At 46.1% G+C, this 20,585-nt stretch overlaps 1 protein-coding gene across 2 annotated transcripts in view; it reads left to right on the top strand.

The window, feature by feature from the left end:
- The window catches only part of BCAT1 (branched chain amino acid transaminase 1), a 392,482-nt gene that overhangs the window by 165,209 nt on the left and 206,688 nt on the right, over positions 1-20,585 (top strand). The window lies entirely within an intron of this gene.

The following is a 20,585-nucleotide window of genomic DNA, read 5'->3' as shown; positions in this document are numbered from 1 at the left end:
TTGATACCAAGGCCTCTTTGACTCAATCTTGCAGCTCCCCTGCTACCGCCCTCAACAACACCAGTGTCTATTCATTTGCACCCTGCACCCTGGTATAAGAATGGGCTCTGAAGCCACACACTAGCTTGATATTAGTGTTTGACTGAATTCCTCCCCCGTGGGCACTTAAGAGCTCCCCTTAAGTGTCAGGGAGCCATTACTAGAGAAACCAGGAGAGGTTGGGGAACTCATTGCCTGGGTTTCTGAGCTGTGTGTGGCATCATGCTACAAGTAAAGAGCGCACAGATTATTGAGAGCTGTACACAACTATACAAATTGTATAAAGGCGCTATAAAAATGCTTATCAGGTAGCATCTGAAATCTTGCTGAGATACCAAATGTCCTGCAGACCATGCATGTTTTTGTACCGGTGTGTATACCCCATTCTACTCCAGCTGCCACCTAGTGGAGGCATGCATTGGTGCAGACCAAGTGGATGAACGCCACAGCCGTTATCCTTAGAAGGCAGGTACTAACTGTGCATCATCCTGTGATGTATTCCTATAGGTTCTGTATCGATCCCCCTATTCCTGACCCTATTCTGGTTAACGAGTTAACTAGCAGCCATCCCATGATGCAGAAACCGTTATCTGATTACGCCAGACCACGGCACAGGAGCGCGTTATCTGATTAGGTCATAACGCTTGCCATCTAATTAGGCAAGCAATATTCCTCCAGCCCCTGATAAGGCATACGGAGTTCTCAAAACAAATCAAACCTATGACAACCTGGGAAAAACCCTGCGGCCATTGTTTTGATTTCACCGAGAACTTCAGTAAAAGAATGCGCTAACGACCAGCTCGTATGACATCCTTATTGACGTATCTATGTCCATCCTTACGTCAATCTCGGCACCTTACAGGTATAAACATTACGATATTGCCTGAAGCAAACACACGCGGTGGTGACGAGACCGGAGCAGCGAGACTTGCCGAAGCCCAGCAGAGAGCGAAGCCCACTAGCTGCCCCGCCTTCCTGACGCGCTGAGAACGAGACGCTGCCTTTCTCCTGCCGAGAAATCCAGCTCCGGCGCTTCCGAGCAGCCCTCGCAGGCAGCTTGGAATATCGAGACCTCAGACGAGAGATACTATCCCTCAACCATCCTAGACCTCAGGTACGAAACTGAATAACCCCTTGCAGAGAATTCTTGAATCAGTCACTTGGCAAAACAAACTTAACTTAGACTGCTACTTTCTATCCCCGCCCACGTATTAGGCTTAGGTCAGGTACACCGGGGTAGGCGTGGTTAGAAGCACCAGTTGAGTACGATTAGTTAAATGTATATGTGTATGTATCTATTTTATCCATTTTAAACCACCATATGGCTTAGAAACCATATAAATGTTTTTACAGTATTATTTTATACTTCTGCTTTTATTGTATGCACTTTACTTAACCATAAGTATTGCAATAATATCGATTCATTTCTCTTGTACGAGAAAAGAGACTGATCAATAAATAACATCTTTTATTGAACACGCCCGTCTCTTCCTGTTCTCTACAATCTGGTGAAACTAAGAATGCACGTACTGACTGAGTAAAATAAGTTGTCTTTTGTTTTCACACGACTCTAGAGATACACTCTTGATTAGGGGAGAGCAAAGTTGTCATGTTCTATGATTGTCAGAAACTAAATCCCTTCTTGTCTATCCAGGGAGGTTCAACTCCTCCTTGTCTATTCGAGAAAGTTTCTAGTGAACTCTGAGCTAGCTGGCAAACCCAAAACTTTAAGTCTAATATCGACAGTAGAAGACCTAGTTAACGTCTGGTCTAGGTCTATACTATTGGAGGTATTATTCCAATGCGCAGAGCCTATTGGGATAATAGGAACTACACTACAATCCAAATAAAGTTATTGCAATCCTAACCTCTATTATTTGGGGCTAATGATTTAATCTCAATGCACCCCAGGTACTTAGTTCTTGCGGTGGAAGGCCCCCTAATATTTTAATAGGCACACAATTATTCTTAGTTGAAATGTTCATTATCTCTCAACTACAGTTCATCAAAAGGAGAGAATCACTACAGTTCATCAAACGGAGAGAATCACTACAGTTCATCAAAAGGAGAGAATCCCTTTTTCTCAACAACCTCTTTTATTCTTCAAAATATATTTTGTACATGTTTCATTCATAAATATTTTCTAGTCTCATTCCGTTTTTAGGTCTCGGCTTAGAGACACGCGAAGCACGTTCTCGGCAGAGAACTATAGCAATCGTTTCAGCCGACAAAGGGAGACAAGGGCTGGGCACGCGCCCAGCATTCTGAATGGGAGACGGAGCGACAAGAGCTGGCCACGCGCGGATTTGGCCGCGGTCACGCTCACGGCGCCAGCGTCTCCGCCACGCGCCGATGACTGCTCTCTTCCTGGCCGGCTCCCCCCTCTCGCGCCCCCGTCCATGCCGCTGAGCCCAGCCGGCGCAGCTGACATGGACAGCAGCACCATCAGCAAAGCCCAGCCCAGGGTCGGCTCGACCGGGCCCGCGGGGGAAACTAAACCCAAGAGCGGTGAGTAGATACTTGGGCGTGTGTGTGTGGCTGGTTATATATACTTCTCTTCTCCGTATTTGTGTTGCTGCTTGTTTTTTGTCCCAAACACACACATCAGCCCTTGAGTCCTAATGCAGGAGACCTTTCACCCGCTGAGCTATCCATCCAGCGCATACATATCACCCTGCTTCTGGGGCGCTGCCTCCTCAAACTGCACCCCGTCTTCCCCGCACAGAGAAATTCTTCGTCAAACCCGAGAGGTGCGTGGTTACCTTAACCGCTTTGTGAATGCGATCGCGAGGTCATCTGGACACAAAACATTGCACTGTTGTAATGAGCGCACAGAAAACGGAGCCTTGTAAACCTTACACACAACCACACGATTCCAGCAAGGCACACCCTCTGATGGGACTGACAAGGAGGGGACGTTAAATCTAGTGACAGCAAATACCCCGGGGATATCTAACGGTGTCCCACAGACTGTTGTAAAACCCAACACAAGCGAGTACATTTCTAACTCATTCTGTCAGCCTTGTACGGGTGAAAGTCAATGAGCCAGCTGCAGGTAAAAGACCACTGCAACACGTGCAATAACTACTGAGGTACTTTACTGATACAGCCCTTGGTGCACACTAATGTATACAGGTGGACTGCTGTTCGACTCCATTTATGGCCGAAGCTGCCTGGGCTAATTCCATACCCCCAGTGGGACGGGTATGCTCAGACGTGAGTCCCGTGCTCTCATTGTATGATTAAAGTCCTGTTGGGGAGGGACAGACACCGCAGGGAATGTACTGCTGAATATCGACATACAAAAATATCTGGGTCAGAAAATCGAGGGAAAATATTGAAATATAAGTCCTAAGAAGGGAAGTATAGATTTACTATTCCTAAGTCCACATCTACATACCTTGAAGATTTATGTATCACATAGATACATATATGTGAATGTAGGGACAGAAAATCTAGACTTATATGCTGATATTTTGTTCAATATTTTGTCAATGATACTCTCCATATTCTGACTTCGATATTTAGTATGCACATGCACCACAGTGCAGTGTGGTCCATACCATAAATATATGTCTTTGAATCGCCACACTTGCAGTACCTTTAACATAGTGGGTCTAGAGCGGGACTCCGATGATGGAGACATCTCATTTTGGCCTCATACTGATATTTTTTCAATGCTACGTTTGGTAATAATGCTAAATTAATATTAGAAACGTTTCACATTTTGCAGACTCTCACTGGTATGCTCCCAATGGAACACAGGCTTGAACTGTTTCCAAGTGTGGAAGTTTGGTGAACCACTTTCAATGACCTGAACATTTGAGTGCTTCAAAGGTTATCTGAACAATTTGCCCCCGGCCTATGAACAACCTAAACATAGTTTTCTAAAAGTTGAAAGGTTTGAGTATAAATGAGTACAAATATTTTTGTGATGGCCTGCGGCAGCATTTTATAGACAGAATATCCAGAATGTATGAGGATATCGTACGAACCTTAAAAGTCCCTTCTAACCACATCATCCCAACCCAAGCAGAGTGACAGCAAAGTGAGAGTGACAGCATGAGTGACTGCATGAGTGAGAGTGACTGCATGAGTGAGAGTGACTGCATGAGTGAGAGTGACTGCAGAGGGAGAGTGTCTGCATGAGTGAGAGTGACTGCATGAGTGAGAGTGACTGCATGAGTGAGAGTGACTGCAGAGGGAGAGTGACTGCATGAGTGAGAGTGACTGCATGAGTGAGAGTGACTGCACGAGTGAGAGTGACTGCAGAGTGAGAGTGACTGCAGAGTGAGAGTGACTGCAGAGTTAGAGTGACTCAGCAGTGTGAGTGTTCCAGAGAGAGCAGGGTATGCTTGTGCGCTTACACGGTGCACTAACACACAGGAGCTAAAACAAAGAACAGTTGAACACGTGTCTTGTGAGCTTCATGGAGGGTGCCGGCCCTCTGTGAGGGGAACAGCAAGGAGGGGGCGCCCCAACCAATCAAGCACAACTACTCACAACCTACTGTACGATTACAACACAGGCCAAAGGGCAGAGCTAGGTCTTTTCGCATTACGTAGGGTGAGCAGTGTGTGAGTGTGTAGGGTGAGCAGTGTGTGAGCATGCAGGGTGAGCAGTGTGTGAGCTAACCATTCACAAACAATGTTTATATACCAATTGCAAATTAAAAAAAATAAATTAATGCAAAGCATTGTCATTTACAATGCCAGTAACTCAAACTTTAATGCTGCGAGACCTATTGCATTGTAAATGCTTGTTAGATATGTACACATCTTTTGCTACATATAATACAAGGCACATCAAAAAAGACATTATCAAAGATTGATATTGAACTAAAGAAGTGTAACGGATCCCATCCTCATCGCCAGATGTATCAGGATGAATAAATTCATCAAAGGCAAGTGAAGGTCATACTTGTAGCTTATTACAGGAAAATGAAGGAGCCCACAGTGCTGCGTCCTCGTCCTATGCTCTCCCGTCTGCAGCTGGCCAGTAGTGGAACAATCCAACGTGAATAGCACTCACTTTGGATTATTCCCCTTTGTAAATGTTTTGAGTTTAGGGATCGCCATACAGCTCTCAGAATATGTAAAACCAACACCAGAGGTGTGTGTCTGATTTATTCATTTGCTTGATACCTGTTGGCAATATGTTACATTAGGTCGAATGCTCCTCAAAATAGCACTTTCATGTATACTTAATGTATTGTCCCAATTGTTTTTATGACTGGGCTTTGTACCCTTTAAGCTAGGTGTCCACTTGTCTTTCTTGTAAATCATATTAATTTTCGGGATGTTTTATTTAAATCTCTTTACCCTTTCTTTAAATAATATTATGGATCTTAAAAAATGTATAAGTATTGTATTTTTGGACCGAAATTCATCTCACAACAAAGTTTTACTTAGAAATAGTGTTTCACAATGAAATTGTACGTTTTACCACATTACCATTTTAATTGTTTATATTTTACCTTTGATGATTTTATTTAACCAAAATAAAGGAAATCTGACTGGCCTAATTGGTGAATTCGGAACAGACAGAGTGAGTCAGCAGCCACGGGACATATCTTAAAGCCCAACGTGCTTATAACTCGCATTGCAAATACAATTAAACCATAACACTCGTGCACATGCACGGCCAGTGAAAGTAGGGAAACAAAGAAGAGCCTAATAATGTGCACGTCATTACAAGAAGTCTCTTGTTCAGTCATATATCACATTTTGTGGACCACTTTGTCCCTATAATTGAGCTCTTGCGCGGACATTTGAAGAAGGGGACCGTGTAAATAAGGATGAGAAGTGTATTTATGAGGCTAACATCCGTGGTTTGAGGAAAGTTATTGTCAGGGCACCCTTCTCCAGTCTGTTTTATGTGGTGCAGGAAGGTCACATTTCTGTGGTTGGATGTGCAGACGGTCTAGAAGCAGTGCTGCTAGATGTGCTTAGCTGTGCAAAGCAGTGAAGTGTATCAAGCATGTGAGTATAAGTGAGGAGGAGAAAATGCTTTTTTAAAAATTTGAATTGATAACATGCATGGTCAGTAGGGGGCGTGGCTACGGCGCGACACGGAATGGCTGCCTTGTAAGAGAGCTCCGTGAGCCGGAATAACACACCGGGCAAATACCATCCTTTCACCCCTGACTGTGGCTCGAAATAGCTCCAGAGGGGCCGAGGAGAGCTCTAGAACAACTTGTTGCCTGGAGGAGGAGCTGAGCGCCGTGTTTTCACCCTAAATCTGTCGGAACAACCTGCAGAGTGGAGCGAGACAAGATGGCGGCCTGGCGCTCAGCGCAGTGAGAGCGACCAGAGGCGGCGTCGAAACTTGGCTGCGAGGAGTGCGGCGTCGGAGGGTGCAGGCGGTGTAGACTTGCTACCCTGTGGAGACTGCCAACCTACCGACACGGAGGGGCGACCCTGTGCGAGCTGATCCGGCAGGAAAGTGCCCTCTGCCGACACCCGGTCCAGGGCTCCTGCGGAGGCGGCGGCGGCTGGTTGATGAAGCGGATGACCGGGAGACCTCTGCCCGACCGTAACGCTGAGGAATGAAGGAGCAGCGAAGAGAAGCGATCGCCAGTGAGTGGGGGCTCTGTGAGAGGATGGGCCTGCTGGGGCTGGCTGGGCAGGACTTGCGGGCGCACGAGGGAACGGCTGCGTCCAGCGGGTCCTGTGCGGCGTGTCCTAGGTGGGCTGGGGCCGAAGCGGAGCCACTTGCGGTGCCCTGCTGGTCTCTGCGCTGTTCGGGGCTTCTGTGGGGCACTGCTCACGGGCTGACACACGAAGCCCCCCGGAATCAAGATAGCCTGGAGGCGAGTGGGAGGCTAGAGCAGGTGTTCTGTGGGGGTCGCGGGCGGCGGGGGGACTGGGGAGGCGCGGCGCACACCACTGGCTTGACCGCATGGAAGGGGCCAGATAACGTCGGTGGGTCTGCGGACTCAGAGGCCGGTGGCTGATTAGAGCGGAAAGGGCAGAGGGGAAGCCCAGCTGGCCCTGCGACTGAGGAGTGGTACGGACGGCCGCCGGATTCACGCAGCTGCTGGGTGAGACACTGTGCTGATTGGGACCCCTCGCTGATATAGCCACCAGCAACTACCTCGATCGCACTAGCAGGGACAATGGGCAAGACTGAACCGAGGCAGGCCAAGCTGGCATTTGAAGCTAAGCGACAGACACGGCTCGCGGAGGAAACGCAGGGGCAGGGCGATACTGGTGGGGCCTCTTCTGCGCAGGACGGGGCCGACGACGACACTCGCACTATCCTACTCGAACTGCGCGCAGGGATGAAAACCATCGATGGCAAAATAGATGCCCTGGCGACAGGATTGGATGTTGTGAAAAAGAAGGTGGACAAGCATGAAAAGCGCCTTGACGTCTTGGAAAACAGGGTATCGGACGATCATGACTCGCAGGCTGAGGCGCGCACGTAACTTCTACAAATGGAAAAAATCCTAGAGGTAATAAGCGCGAAAAACAAAGATTTAGAAGCGCGATCTAGGCGTAATACCGTGCGTATCCTTGGCCTTTCGGAGACAACACCGATCTCCAAGATGGAGCCTTTCATCGATGGTATGCTTCGTGAACTGTTTGGGCCTGCCCTGTCCAGCGTGATGATTGTGGAAAGAGCTCACAGGTCGTTGGGGCCCAGACCGAAGCCTGGCGCGCCACCGCGACCAATCATTGCCAGGATCCTTAACTACGCTGACCGTGACTCGATCCTACGTGAGGCCAGGGCGAAGGCGCCAGTACAATATAAAGGCGACACCTTATCCTTTTTCCCTGATTACACCCCGGCGGTCCAATCTGCGAGGCGCGAGTTTGTCCCTGTGAAAAACTACTCCGGGAGGCGGCGGTGCCCTATGCCATGCTATACCCCGCGAAACTGAAGGTGACTCATAAGGAACAAACTCATTTCTTCACCGATGCAAAATCGGCATTGAAATTCACGAAACACATCTGCAAAGGCAGACCACGCGAGCAACGACCGGCACCGGAGCAGCAGGATTCGGGCCTGGAGGAGACGGACTGAGTAACTGCTCCATGCACTGTTGGACCTTTCCCTCACATTTGTAGCACTGGACGTCTTTCTCAGTAGCTGATTGGGGCTCTGAACTCTCACTGTGTAATTGACACTGGAGCCTCAGGGGGCACGAACATGGGACAAATTCCAGCAACCGCACTTCGGCGCGGGTATGCGCAGCTGTGCTTCTTCCCCCAACGGGTATTACCCACGTAGTTGTAGCTCAGGGCAGGGTGGGGGGGGCTGATCTCGACCTGATTAGGAGGTTGCAGTGGGTGGTGGGTGGGGGGGGGGGATGGTTTACTGAAGTTGTTGATTGTTTGCCTTTGTTTTTTTTCTCCGCGCGATGATCGATCCACAGTGCTCAGAATGGTGCTTATGGCACATACCGCTTTGACTGCTCAGGTCTCGGGGGGTACGCTCGGGTTATCTCTCTGTCACCATCAGGCACTACTATCCTTTCTCTAACATGATGTTTGCTGACTGTGCACTATTGACTTGGAATGTGCGAGGTGGCGGCCTATTTGACCAGGCATAACATACAAGTGGCTCTCTTACAGGAGACGCATTTGGCCTCGAATACGATTTGTGGGGCGCTGGGCGGGCTTCCAATTTGATGCATCATATTCCTCATATGCGCGAGGGGTGCTGTTTCTGAGAAGGGGGACTGATTTCCAGATGCTACACACATATGCTGATGATGAGGGCAGATGTGCGATGGTATGTGGGAAGCTCTGTGGCACGCTTCTGGTGTTTGTGAACATGTATGACCCTATAGTGGATGACCCGACATGTGTGACTCGGATGTGTGCACAGCTGCACTCATGGTCCGCGGCACCTATAGTCTGGGGCGGCGATTTAAACACATACCTAAACGTGCAGCTAGACAAATTCAATCCGGAAACGCATTGCACCCCCAGAGTTGCCTCGAGCATACTGCGAGTCATGACAGAGTTTGGTCTGCAAGATGTGTGGAGAGTGAGGAATCCGGACAGACTAGATGGCACGCACGCAATGCCAATGCACGGCAGCTGGTCGAGATGGGACTACTGGTTAGTGGGGGAGGAGCTACTAGAGTGTGTGAGTGAGGTGGCGAAATTGGCCCGCACGTTCTCGGACCATAATCTGGTGCGGCTTCTCTTGAGGAACCCGGCTGGAGTGTGTCGCCCTTTTACTTGGAGGGTACGTGCTGAGGCACTTCTGGACCCCCTCTATGATAAAACAGTGCATGACGCAATAGTACAATATTTCGCGCTTAATACAGGCACGGTGGAGCATGCAGCGACGTTATGGGAGGCCTTTTAGGTCACCATCAGGGGGACTTGTATAGGCACGACAGCGGGTATTCTACGTGATATACGGTCGCGACTACAGAGCCTGGAATCCGATTTAGGTGCCCTGGAGCGAGAATACGCTCAGCGGCCAGACCTAGCCACTCTAGCTAAAATCACGGAATTGATTGCAGAATATAATGAGCAGGCGGAGGCGGAGATCAGGTATATATCGCGCAGGCATGTCGCTAGACGTTATGGCGAGGCGGGTCGACCGGGAAGAACGCTAGCGTCCAAGATCAGAGCGCGATTGGAGCAGCACCGGGTTGATCGGATAGTAGATGACATAGGCGGGGCGCATTACACCCCAGAGGACATAACGGAACAATTCCGTTGCTTTTATTCGGATCTGTATGGCAAACGCACAGCGCCGACTAAAGAGGATTTAGATGAGTATCTCGATGGTAAAGCGTGTGCCTGGTTGTCAGACGCGCAATGCCAGTACCTGTGTCTCCCTATTGACGAGCAGGATGTAAAGATGGCAATAGCGGCACTGGCTAATTGGAAGGCGCCGGGCCTGGACGGGCTACCGGTCGAGTTCCACAAGAAGTACGCTGATCTCCTCGCGCCGCATATTCTGGAAGTTTACGCAGAGGCGCATGAGGTGGGGAGGCTCCCTCCATCCCTCTGAGAGGCGCTCATTGTCACACTGCTTAAGAAGGACAAACCCCCAGAGCGGTGCAAATCCTATCGTCCGTTGTCCCTAATCAACAATGACGCAAAAATTATAGTCACCAAACTCCAGCCCCTGATGCATGTTTTGGTCCTGCCGGATCAATCGGGCTTTATACCTGAGCGATCCACATCGCACAATTTGCGTACACTCTTCTCTATGTTCCATGTGCTAGAGCCCTTGTTGGAGGCCGCGGCTGTGCTACTTGACGCTGCTAAGGCGTTCAATTTGGTGGGGTGGCAATACATGTATTATGTTCTGAATCGGATGGGGTTCCCCCCTTTGTTCCTCCAATGGATAACGGTGCTTTACACAGCGCTGTCAGCCAGGGTGAGAGTTGGCGGCTTGACGTCTGATCCGCTGACTATAGGGCGGGGTACCCGGCAGGGCTGCCCGCTCTCGCCAATGCTGTTTGCGATTGTCCTGGAGCCGCTTACGTGTGTGATCCGACGGCGACATAGGGAGACGGCGCTGAATTTCAATCACCGTCCGGTCTCGATCTCCCTATATGCAGACGATATGGTGCTGTTTGTGCGCGAACCGTCTCGATTTCTGCTGCAACTGTTACAAGAGCTTGTGAGGTTTGGAGGTCTCTCTGGACTCCAGATAAATTGGGATAAGTCGTTCATAATCCCGCTCACGGCGGGGACCAGCTGCCCGGTTCTTGAATACCCGCTTGTGTGGTCAGATGCTCCAGTCAAATACCTGGGAGTGTGGGTACACCGCGATCCGACGGTTGTCGTGTGAGACAACTACGGCAAGGCTTGCGTAAAACTTGAGAGCATAATTGAGAGTTGGTTATTGTTGCCGCTGTCAATAGCAGATCGCATAGCCCTTATCAAAATGGTGGTTTTGCCCTGCTTTCTGTATTTATTTGTGAACGTGCCCATAGTACTAAATCTGTCCTTCTTTAAGACACTTCGTGGACATCTGCTTCGTTTGGTTTGGGGGGGCAAGAGCGCGAGAGTTAAGTGGTCCACACTCACTCGAGGTTATGAAAGCGGTGGATTTGCGGTCCCGCATTTGTATGTATATTATCTGAGCGCGCAGGCTCAGTATCTGTACTACTGGTATAGACCACATGCTTTCATGCCTCATGTCGCGGTGGAGGAGGGTGATGCGGCTCCGGTCCCGTTGCACAGCGTAGTTACGCACAGCTCGCGAGGTACTCCAAAAATGGAGATTAACTCAATCGATGCAACAATCTCAGCATGGCAACGAATAGGACGATTGGCGCGGAAGTTACCGCTTTATGAGCCAGACTTGAGATTGGAATGGCATGGGCGATTGTCGGTCACCAGCGAGGGCCCGTCAATGAAAGTGCTTAGAGAGGCGGGAATCACTCACCTTAAAGATATTTACCCGGGCGGCACCTTCCTAGATCAAGGGGACCTTGGACACGTCGTGAATCAGACACTCATGTTCTGCTTCGCGGTCCATCGACTGAGAAGTGCGGCTAGGGAGCACTACACTACTTTTCCGGATGAGCCCCCAGTTCTGAAGTCGCTGCAGGCGGTTCTCACCGTGCCTAATAACGAACACCTATTGTCAAAATTGTATGCGCTGATTAAAGATGAATCAGCAGTGGGTGTCGATGAAAGTTGGGTCAGGTGGAATGCATGTCTGGACGATGATATTTCGGAAGCCAACTGGAGGCATGTATGTGGGCTGACTGGTACGCTAAGTATGAATGGTAACCTCAGAATTATTCACTTCAAGTATTTTCATCAAGTGTTTCACACGCCGGCACGACTGTATAAATATGGCCTGCGTGACATGGCAAGATGTGATAGGTGTGGTCAAGACGACGCGGATTTTATGCACCTTGCGTGGAACTGCCGACCGGTGGCTGCCTTTTGGGAGGCAGTAGTGAGTAGCATGTGTGAAATGGTCGTAGTCGATGTCCCTTGTACGCCACTGGTGTGCCTCCTATGCTGTGTACCACACATTAAAGGCGCGAACGGCAGGCTGGTGCGGTTGGCGCTGCTTATGGCGGCTAGAAGGGTGGCGATGGCGTGGGGGAAAGGTAGACGTCCGCTTCTGAAGGATTGGTTGGCTGACTTGGTATACTGCAGGGATAGCCTCAGTGTGTATGCGGAGGAATTGCCCCTTAGATCCAGACCAAGGGACATCTGGGAACCACTGCGCTTATATTTGCTAGCACATTCTGATGAGAGCACAGATTGACCTCGCTGAGGGGGAATTGGCGTCTGTGGGGGAGAGATCAGGGAAGGGCCCCCTTATGAGACACTGGAGCGGTTCTTGTCTATGTTTCGACACTAGGAAAGTGCTTGGATCGATATGTCTACTATTATTGAGCTAGGATTGGATCGCGGTTTGCTTTATGTTTTTCTTTTCTTCTTATTTTTTTTTATTGTTTCAAGAAAGTTTGTTTCTATTAACTCAGACATGGTCCACATTTGCAGAGCCCACTAGATAGCCGTGATGTACTCTTCTTGCATAGTCTAGACTCTGAATGCCTTCCGGGCTCCTGGATTGCAGCTGGGAGCTTCACGTGCGACCTTTCAAATGTTTTATATTATGTTGCATATGTGGATGTGTACTGTCTCTGCTCCTATGTATGACAATTAATGCTGAAACCTCAATAAAGAAATTAAAAAAAACATGCATGGTCAGTAGAGTAGTTTCATCATTTTTGTGTGGTAAATTTGCTTTACATTGAGGAATGACCATCAACATTTAGTGGCTATTTTCGTCTCTTGGTTGTGGGGAGATTGCTTCTGCTCGGATTGCCGGGTTCAGTTCAAGGTAAGAATCTACCTGCTATTCAAGTGCTAATGGTGCCTTGTTTGTCTTATTTACTTACCATTGGGTGGTGAAAGTGAAGGAATAATGGAGAAGATGATATTGTGGCGGTGGTTATGAGGCATCCAGTGTGTCTAAATGTGGAGTGGAAGAAAGTGGAATGACAGGGTTGAGAAGGCCAATCTTTGACTCATGTAGATTTACACATCCTGAAGTAGTTAGAAAAAGAACTCTAGAGTGCGCTATTACGAGTATGTTTTTATGTCATCCGCCAAGATGTTACTGAGAGGTTAATATTGCGCGGGGCATGGATGCTCAGGGTGATAGACTGGTTGTGATTGCCTGCAAGCTGTATGCGCTGATGGGTTGTTGGGAATGATATCAGCTCCCATGGTTCTTATTAAACGGCTTTTGCCTCTGTGGCAAAATATCATTTGAAGTGGTGTGCCCTCTAAGGGTGCTTGTTATGTCTCCCATTGAGTGGTGGCCCAAGTTGACATTTGTGGGATATCAGCAGTGATTACATTCTTGTTGTTTTCTGCAGCTTTATCAGGTACCACTGGCAACTGGTAACGGGGTGCAGCTGTTGTTGTGGCATATGATGATATTACTAGATTGGCACCACTTGACTAGAAAAAAGACAAAATACTGATGGGTGACTGACATGCTTGTATCAATATTACCCACTTGCAAGTACTGTGAGTAGTATTCCTAGAGATCTGTTTAGCTCACTGTGCCAATATTGACAGAGCGTCTGTACCCAAGTCAAACTATGTCCTGTTCCAGTAGCAAAGTCTAGCCCAAGCTTACCAGCTGCGTCCCCGCTCAACGGGAGCACAAGCAATATCTAACCAATAGATTGCCAACAATTTTCAGTTAAAATTCCAATAATAAACAGTTATTTTCCAAAAGAATTACGGAATTGCATAACTCATGTTAAAATATATCCTTTCATTCTATTCCTGCTTCTTTTCCTCGAGAGAATACATTGTTTTCATAGTTAGTCTTTTTATTCTTTCATGAGATGGGTTACGCGCAGGTGATTGTTTTTGCTCCGAGAGCAGTTTTAGATTACCTGCTCACAGCATTTCTGAAGTATCAGCTCCTGCATCCACAGCACTCTGCTGCATATGATAATACCTTCATAGCTTGCAAAATCTGACGGCTCAGGGAAATATGAGAGTTCCGACTGAAAAGAGCAAAGAAATCCATGCACCAGCGTTCCCATTGGCATTTAACACGGCTGCAGTTTGGGTAGGTTTCTGGTTTTGATTTGTTATCTGATGGCTACATGATTCCTTCGTCACAGACTGCATCTTGGAGGGTGACTGCCCAGGGCTCGGAAGCAGCGTCGAGAAGGATTGTCAGCAGTAATAGAGCTTGTTTGAAGCTGCAGCTTTTTCAGGGTTGTTAGTTGTTTGGGAACCATCAAGATAGCAGCAGGAAAGATTCTTGAGTAACTGGAAGTAGCGGATATTTGATCAAAACTGTTCCTAATAGTCACGGATGCAAAACAGACCAGCAGCCAAACACCTGCTATCAAGATTTAGTTAGTAACATTTTTACAATCACACACTTTTTAAAACCATTAGTAAGCAATCTGTTCTGTTTAAGTGCGGGTTGTTTTAGGAAGTGACAAAAATCTTATTTATCTAGCACTTGATAAAAATGTAACTTTTCAATCTGACACCTATATTTAAGGTGAAATTGAAAGTGTTTTTTCTTTTAATTGAAGTTAATATGTATATGTAAACTAATAATGTATTAATGTAACGCAAGTTGGATTTGTAGAGCGCTGCTTGTCACCCATGAGGGTATCCAGGCGCCGCTTGTTACACCTCATATCTTTGCTGAACACTACTACAAACATAATTTTTAAGTATCCAGATGCATCTAACCCTTCTCCATCCAAATAACTGAATAACACATCCACCACTCAAATTACTTTTATATTTCACTGTACTACTTTTCAACACTAATCCTTTAGGGGTTCCGTGGTAGTGTGCAACTTCCCAGAAAAGCGCTTCAACACCCATCAAGGGTAACAAGTGCTATATGAATGCAAACCTTTCTTCCCCTTCTATCCCTCCGCTATCCTTCTCACTCCAAATAACTGACTAATATGCACCACTCAAATTACTTTCATATTTCACCATACTAATTCACCACTATTCCTTTATGGGTTTCCGGTGTAGCGTGCTACTCGCAAAAAAAAAAGCGCTTTGACGCCTCGTATGGGGTAGTAAGCGCTATATAAATGCAATTACAATACAATACTATACAATCTATTGCTTATTATATCTACAGTGAAAAAAGAAACGGAGTGCTTATCTGATGCAAACTTGCTAAACGCGATATTACAGTTCCTGCATGTGAAATGATAATTAGCTGCCATGACACTTAACGTCAGGACGGAAGTACGCTCACTAAAGATCAATGGAGCCTTTTGACTTTTTCTTAGACAGTTCATTTAATTTCAGTGTCTTAATTTTGACTCTTAACGGGATTCCTTGTAGAGTGCCTGCCTTTTGCCATTAGAGGGTTTTGATGTTCTGCTTTCCATTATCCACCCCGAGTCACATATTTCCATGATTCACAAGTCCCATGATTGTAGTTTTAAGCCCAGTTTGTATTTTGTCAGTGCAAGCACAGAACAACACGAGTCTTGCTAAAGTTGCTTGTCACCTGAAAATCTCAAGATCCTGTTTCTTGGCAGTAACACTTTAGTTCTGTTCACTTAAGAGACTGCAATTTTAGTTTTTCTATGAGAGCTCATGATAGCAGATAAAAGGATCATGTTGTACCCTGCAATCTTGATGCACATTGTAAACTCTGCAATATCTGCTTAGATGTGTGTCTATCTCGAACTGAGGCTTAAATCATCAATTTAATGCATTTAGAGGCACAGCAGGATGTCTCATTGCTCTGCCCATAAGGATTGTGTGAGGGGGCAATCCTGTCTTCAGATCCAGGATGCTTTACTGACTCCTCAACGCCAACGGAAGGGTGTCTGACCATTTCAAAGTCGTGGATGCACAGAGTTTAGCAAAGTGGGATTTCAGTGATGCCATATATCTGCTCTACTATGCCTGAAGCCCCAGGACCGTAACTATAGAGAAACCTGTGATCTTCTTGCAAACCTGTTCACACAGGTTTCATCACCTCATTCCTTAACTGCCTGCCACAATCTGATTCCAGAAAAACTGGGATCCCAAAATGAGGGATCAATTCTCATAATAATAGTTTGACCGCAGGAAGGCTGTCCTTTCTCCCAGTCGGTTATGCCTTTGCCCATCAGGAAAAGAAGCAAACCACCACCAGGATGTATTGGAGCTTATTGCATATGGGCATCTCGACAAAATCAAAAAGCATTAGATTTATAGGACCACCTACGACCTCCCCATGCGGCTTGTGACTACTGTTCTACTTCTTGCATTTAACTGCTGACGTTTGGCACATCTGTAACGTAACTCTGCTGTAACAAGAGAGAAACTAGGTTTTAAACCAGTAAGTACCACAGGGACAAACCATCACATCTCAACCTTTATGATTGGCACTGTAAAAATGTCACGCCGTAGGGGACAACATTGAATCAGGCATAACGGGTCTTTCATCTACTAAAACTCAAACTTCATCCTCATGCATGCATCTTCCTTAAATGCTCTTCACCTCTTCTCACGTATCAGCAACCACCAACCACAAGCTCATAGAAGTATCACTTTCAGATTAATTTGCATAATCTCCATTTAGTGTGCAAGAACCTAGTGAGCAATATCTGGCTATCTGGTCCACACAGTGATTGCCAGCGAGTACAAAATGAGTTCCTCTCTTGTGTGCTGCACACTTCACCACTGCTACTCCAGCTGGCTTCTGAAATGCCTCGAGGAGGCTCATGACATAATATCCATTCCTAATTTGACACCCAGGAGAGTTTATGAAAGCCCCGTGGGACCACAACTGCCCAAAATCATGGATCAAGCCAAATACGTTCTATCAGTGGAGTTGGTGACTCTCACATTTTCAGAGACATAATAGGCTCTAGTAAGTGCGATCTGTTCAGCCACTTGTGCAGTGGTTACATTACACAAACGGGAGGCTTCCACTAAACCTAAGGTGCAAACAGCGCCTTAGTATGCTTTCAAAATTCTTCTTTCATCTCTTCAGAAAGAGACATTCTCAGACAAGATATAATCAGTCTCTCTTAGAGGGATATCTTTGATGCCGGGCTTTGGTTTGGTACACAGTTGAGTCACACCAAGGCAGTCGTGGTCAACCCTATCATCATCATTTTCATCGGCAAGGGTAACAGTGTAGCAGGGTTTAGACAGGGGTATCTCTGCAGATTGATGATCTTCACAGCGAGAATATCCTGCTCAAATTTTGTGAGTTGACAGTTTGCCATGTGTTGGGTTTGAGTGTGGTTAAGTAGAATCTCAACAGAGTGCGGGACCATGACTGTAAGAGGGTATCACATGAAGGTGCCCTAACATTGCTGAATGCTGACACCAACTGCGACCACTGCCTTTATGCAACCAGGTAACGCTGCAGCTACTTGGTCATAAGTGTCTGAAAAGTAAACAATGAGTCCTTTGAAATTACCACGAGTTTGTGTTAATGCTGATGGAACACCATTTTCTCAGAACAATATAAAAAATGAAAGTCATCCCATAATCGGGCATTTCTAGACCCGAGGAGCAACAGTTTTTCTGTCACTTTGAGAAAGGCATTCCTACATTCACTCTTTCATGGTAGTGGATCAGACACATCTTTGTTTGTAAGCCTCATTGGGGCTTTGCCACTTGGTAAAGGTTGGGAATCCACTTGCAATGGTAGCTCACCATTCCCATAGACATCCTGACTTCTTTCTATGTGTTGGGAGGGTTAATTTGTAATACAGCAAATATTCTCTCTTGCGACACCTTCCTTGCTCCTTTCTCAGTGTGATATGCTAGATGCAGGACCTCTTTTTGACAGTACTGCAGTTGGTTGGGGACACTTCATGTGCATTTTCAGCCATGTGATTCAACAAGGCAATAGTATCTTGCTTGCACACTTCGTCCGTTGTCAATACTACCAATATATCATCAATATACTAGACCAGAACTGATTATTTTTCATTATCTGACTGAAGATCATGGGGCTTTCTGTATACTCCTTGAGGAACTCGGCACTGTGCCAGCACTTTATTTTGAAACCGGAATGCAAAGAGGAACTGACTGTCCTCATGCAACATTATGTAAAAGAATAATACTGAACAACAGGGAGCAACAATATCATTAATCTTTCACAGGTCTGGCATAACCTGCCATTTTTTATTTGATTTCTGTATGCCTGTGATCGGAGAGTTACAGGGACTCCCTAAGATCTCCTTTCAAATGCCTTGCTCCAAAATGGACTCAATCACAGTGTTAATCCAGCCACTGCCTCCTGTGTGAGGTTGTACTGGGGGGCTTGTGGAAATATTGCATTTGGTTCTATCGTACTTTTCACATTTTCAACATCTTTAATCAGACCTATGTCTTTGCCGCTATAATCCTTGATTTCCTCCTTCTCAGAGTTCTTTAAGTCAGGGGCAGATTTTTTCTCATCAAAGTGAGGAACAAAGTGAGGAATAGCTGGACGGCTGACTTTTGTGAGCTTAAATCAAAGTCTGCATCCTTGTCATGCATTTGGAGCTCAACACTGCCTGGTGTATGGTAAATCACACAATTTAACGGTCCCTATTAACAAATTAACTGGGCTAGAATCACATATCACAAACTGATGGTCTTCCTCAAAGGGAATGTCTTTATAGAGACCTTTACAGAAACGGGATTCATTAAATATTTTGTTTGAAATACCTACAATTTTCACCTGTTTTCCAGAGGTAGGTAGGTTTGGGACTTCCATTTACAGTAGAACGGGTGACACCAGCATCGATCAGAAATAATATGGAGTGGCCGTTCACCTCTCTGTCTACATATGGGCCACCCTGGACTACCTAAAAGACAGTCCCAAGCACGCAAGTTCCTTCACTCCCAGGCACTGTCTTTGTAATTGATTAAACCCTAGACCTCTGAAACTGTTGAAGACCGGGAACTGTTGGAAACTGTCAGTAAAGGGTTCTGTTGAATTTTGGGGTTCTGTTTCAAATAAAACCATGGGCATTTAGATTATGCTGCATTAACTAGGCTTGGGACATGTTATGATTTCAAAGCCTTGGCATTTGTATATTCTGAGCTCGCAAAATATTCACATTAGGCACTTGACCATCAAATTGCATTCAATTTAAAGTTGATCCATATTCTTGCTTCCAATGGCCCCATTTGTTACAGTAATAACACAGTGTTGTTTTCTTTAACGTGACTGTATTCATTTGCGAGTTCGGCTCAACCAGCATTCTTCACCCTCCACCTTGTGGGACACCATTCCCACCCTGCATTATCTGACCACTACCTTGATATCCAACTCTGCGTTTCAGCACTAACACCAGAACTATAATCATGATTCACCATTTAGGGACCATTCTGAAATCCTTTCTGGGCTAATATTGGCCAAGCCAACATGAATTTCTCTTTGATTTTCTTCTGCTTTCAAATTATCACTGTAACATAAGTATCGCAGTATCTATTTTAGCAGTTTTGACTTCCAATAAATCACATTCTGCTGGAGGTGCGAGCTTATCTCAGGACACTAACCAAAAATAAACTGAGATACAAAATGACTATGGTTCCTTGTTCGGGTTTTCGATGCCACTATGCTGATGAAAGACCTGCATCAGCCTGTAATTATAGTCATGTGCAGATTCTGTGGACTCTTGAGTCGTTCTTGAGATTTTCAACCAATCAGTCTCTTTCTGTGGAACCTTAGTTTTCAAAAAGTTAGTCCCCCAATTATACTTTTTCTTGACTACAGCAGACGGTGCATGTGTTTTGGCATCCATCAGTGTCACTGCATTTGGCAATTGAACAGATACTTAACACTCAGCCCACAAATCGTGAAACCACAATGCTAAAAAAAGTGTTCAAATCTTCACAAAAGCCTTTGAATTGTTCACAGATCTAATAAAGTATATATACACACCGAAGGTTAGGGTTCTCTTTTTACTGAGGAAATAGATTTTTAAATGTGAAAAAATAACCACAACTTCAAGGCACATGAACATATGAACCCCTTATACGTCTCTCAGTGGGTAAGCTTTAATCTCAAGATCACTCCTACTACTGTCCCCATCTGGCCCTTTTTTGTGTTCTTTCTTCGTCTTGTTCTTTGATTTCTGAGCCTACCTTTCTCTAAACCTCTGTGTATTTCTCCACAATGGAATGTTACCAACAAATTCCTTTATTTTTCAATTTTAGTTAAGGAGTTTGCATGTTGAGTCATAACCAAACCTTCAGTCATAACCATCTTGAAATTCTTTCTTAAAGTTGAACTTTTAGAAAGTTGAATCCCATATTTGTAGCTTTCCTTTTAAAAGCACTGCAACTGTTCTCATCTTTCTTTGTTTCCATCTCACCCCCCCTTGCTTTCTTTCCCCCTACTTTTCCTCTGGTAGTACAGGGTACATCCAACCCCCATGATCATGTCTTTCCTCCATGCTTGCGGTTCTGTTTTCCACATTGCTTCCATCCATCCTGGAACTGTCTTTTTGACTTTAGTCTGATATTTTCCCTTCTCCTTAGAATATGCAGCACACTTCATTCAATCAAAGCTTCACAATCAGCTGATCTGGGTGAAGACTTCATCTCATGCAACACTCTCCTGAAATTCTCAATTAT

Source organism: Lissotriton helveticus, chromosome 1_1 (assembly GCF_964261635.1).
Source record: "Lissotriton helveticus chromosome 1_1, aLisHel1.1, whole genome shotgun sequence".
Classification (NCBI taxonomy): domain Eukaryota; kingdom Metazoa; phylum Chordata; class Amphibia; order Caudata; family Salamandridae; genus Lissotriton; species Lissotriton helveticus.
The sequence above is the reverse complement of the archived record's forward strand: the minus strand, read 5'-3'. Positions and strand labels throughout refer to the sequence as shown.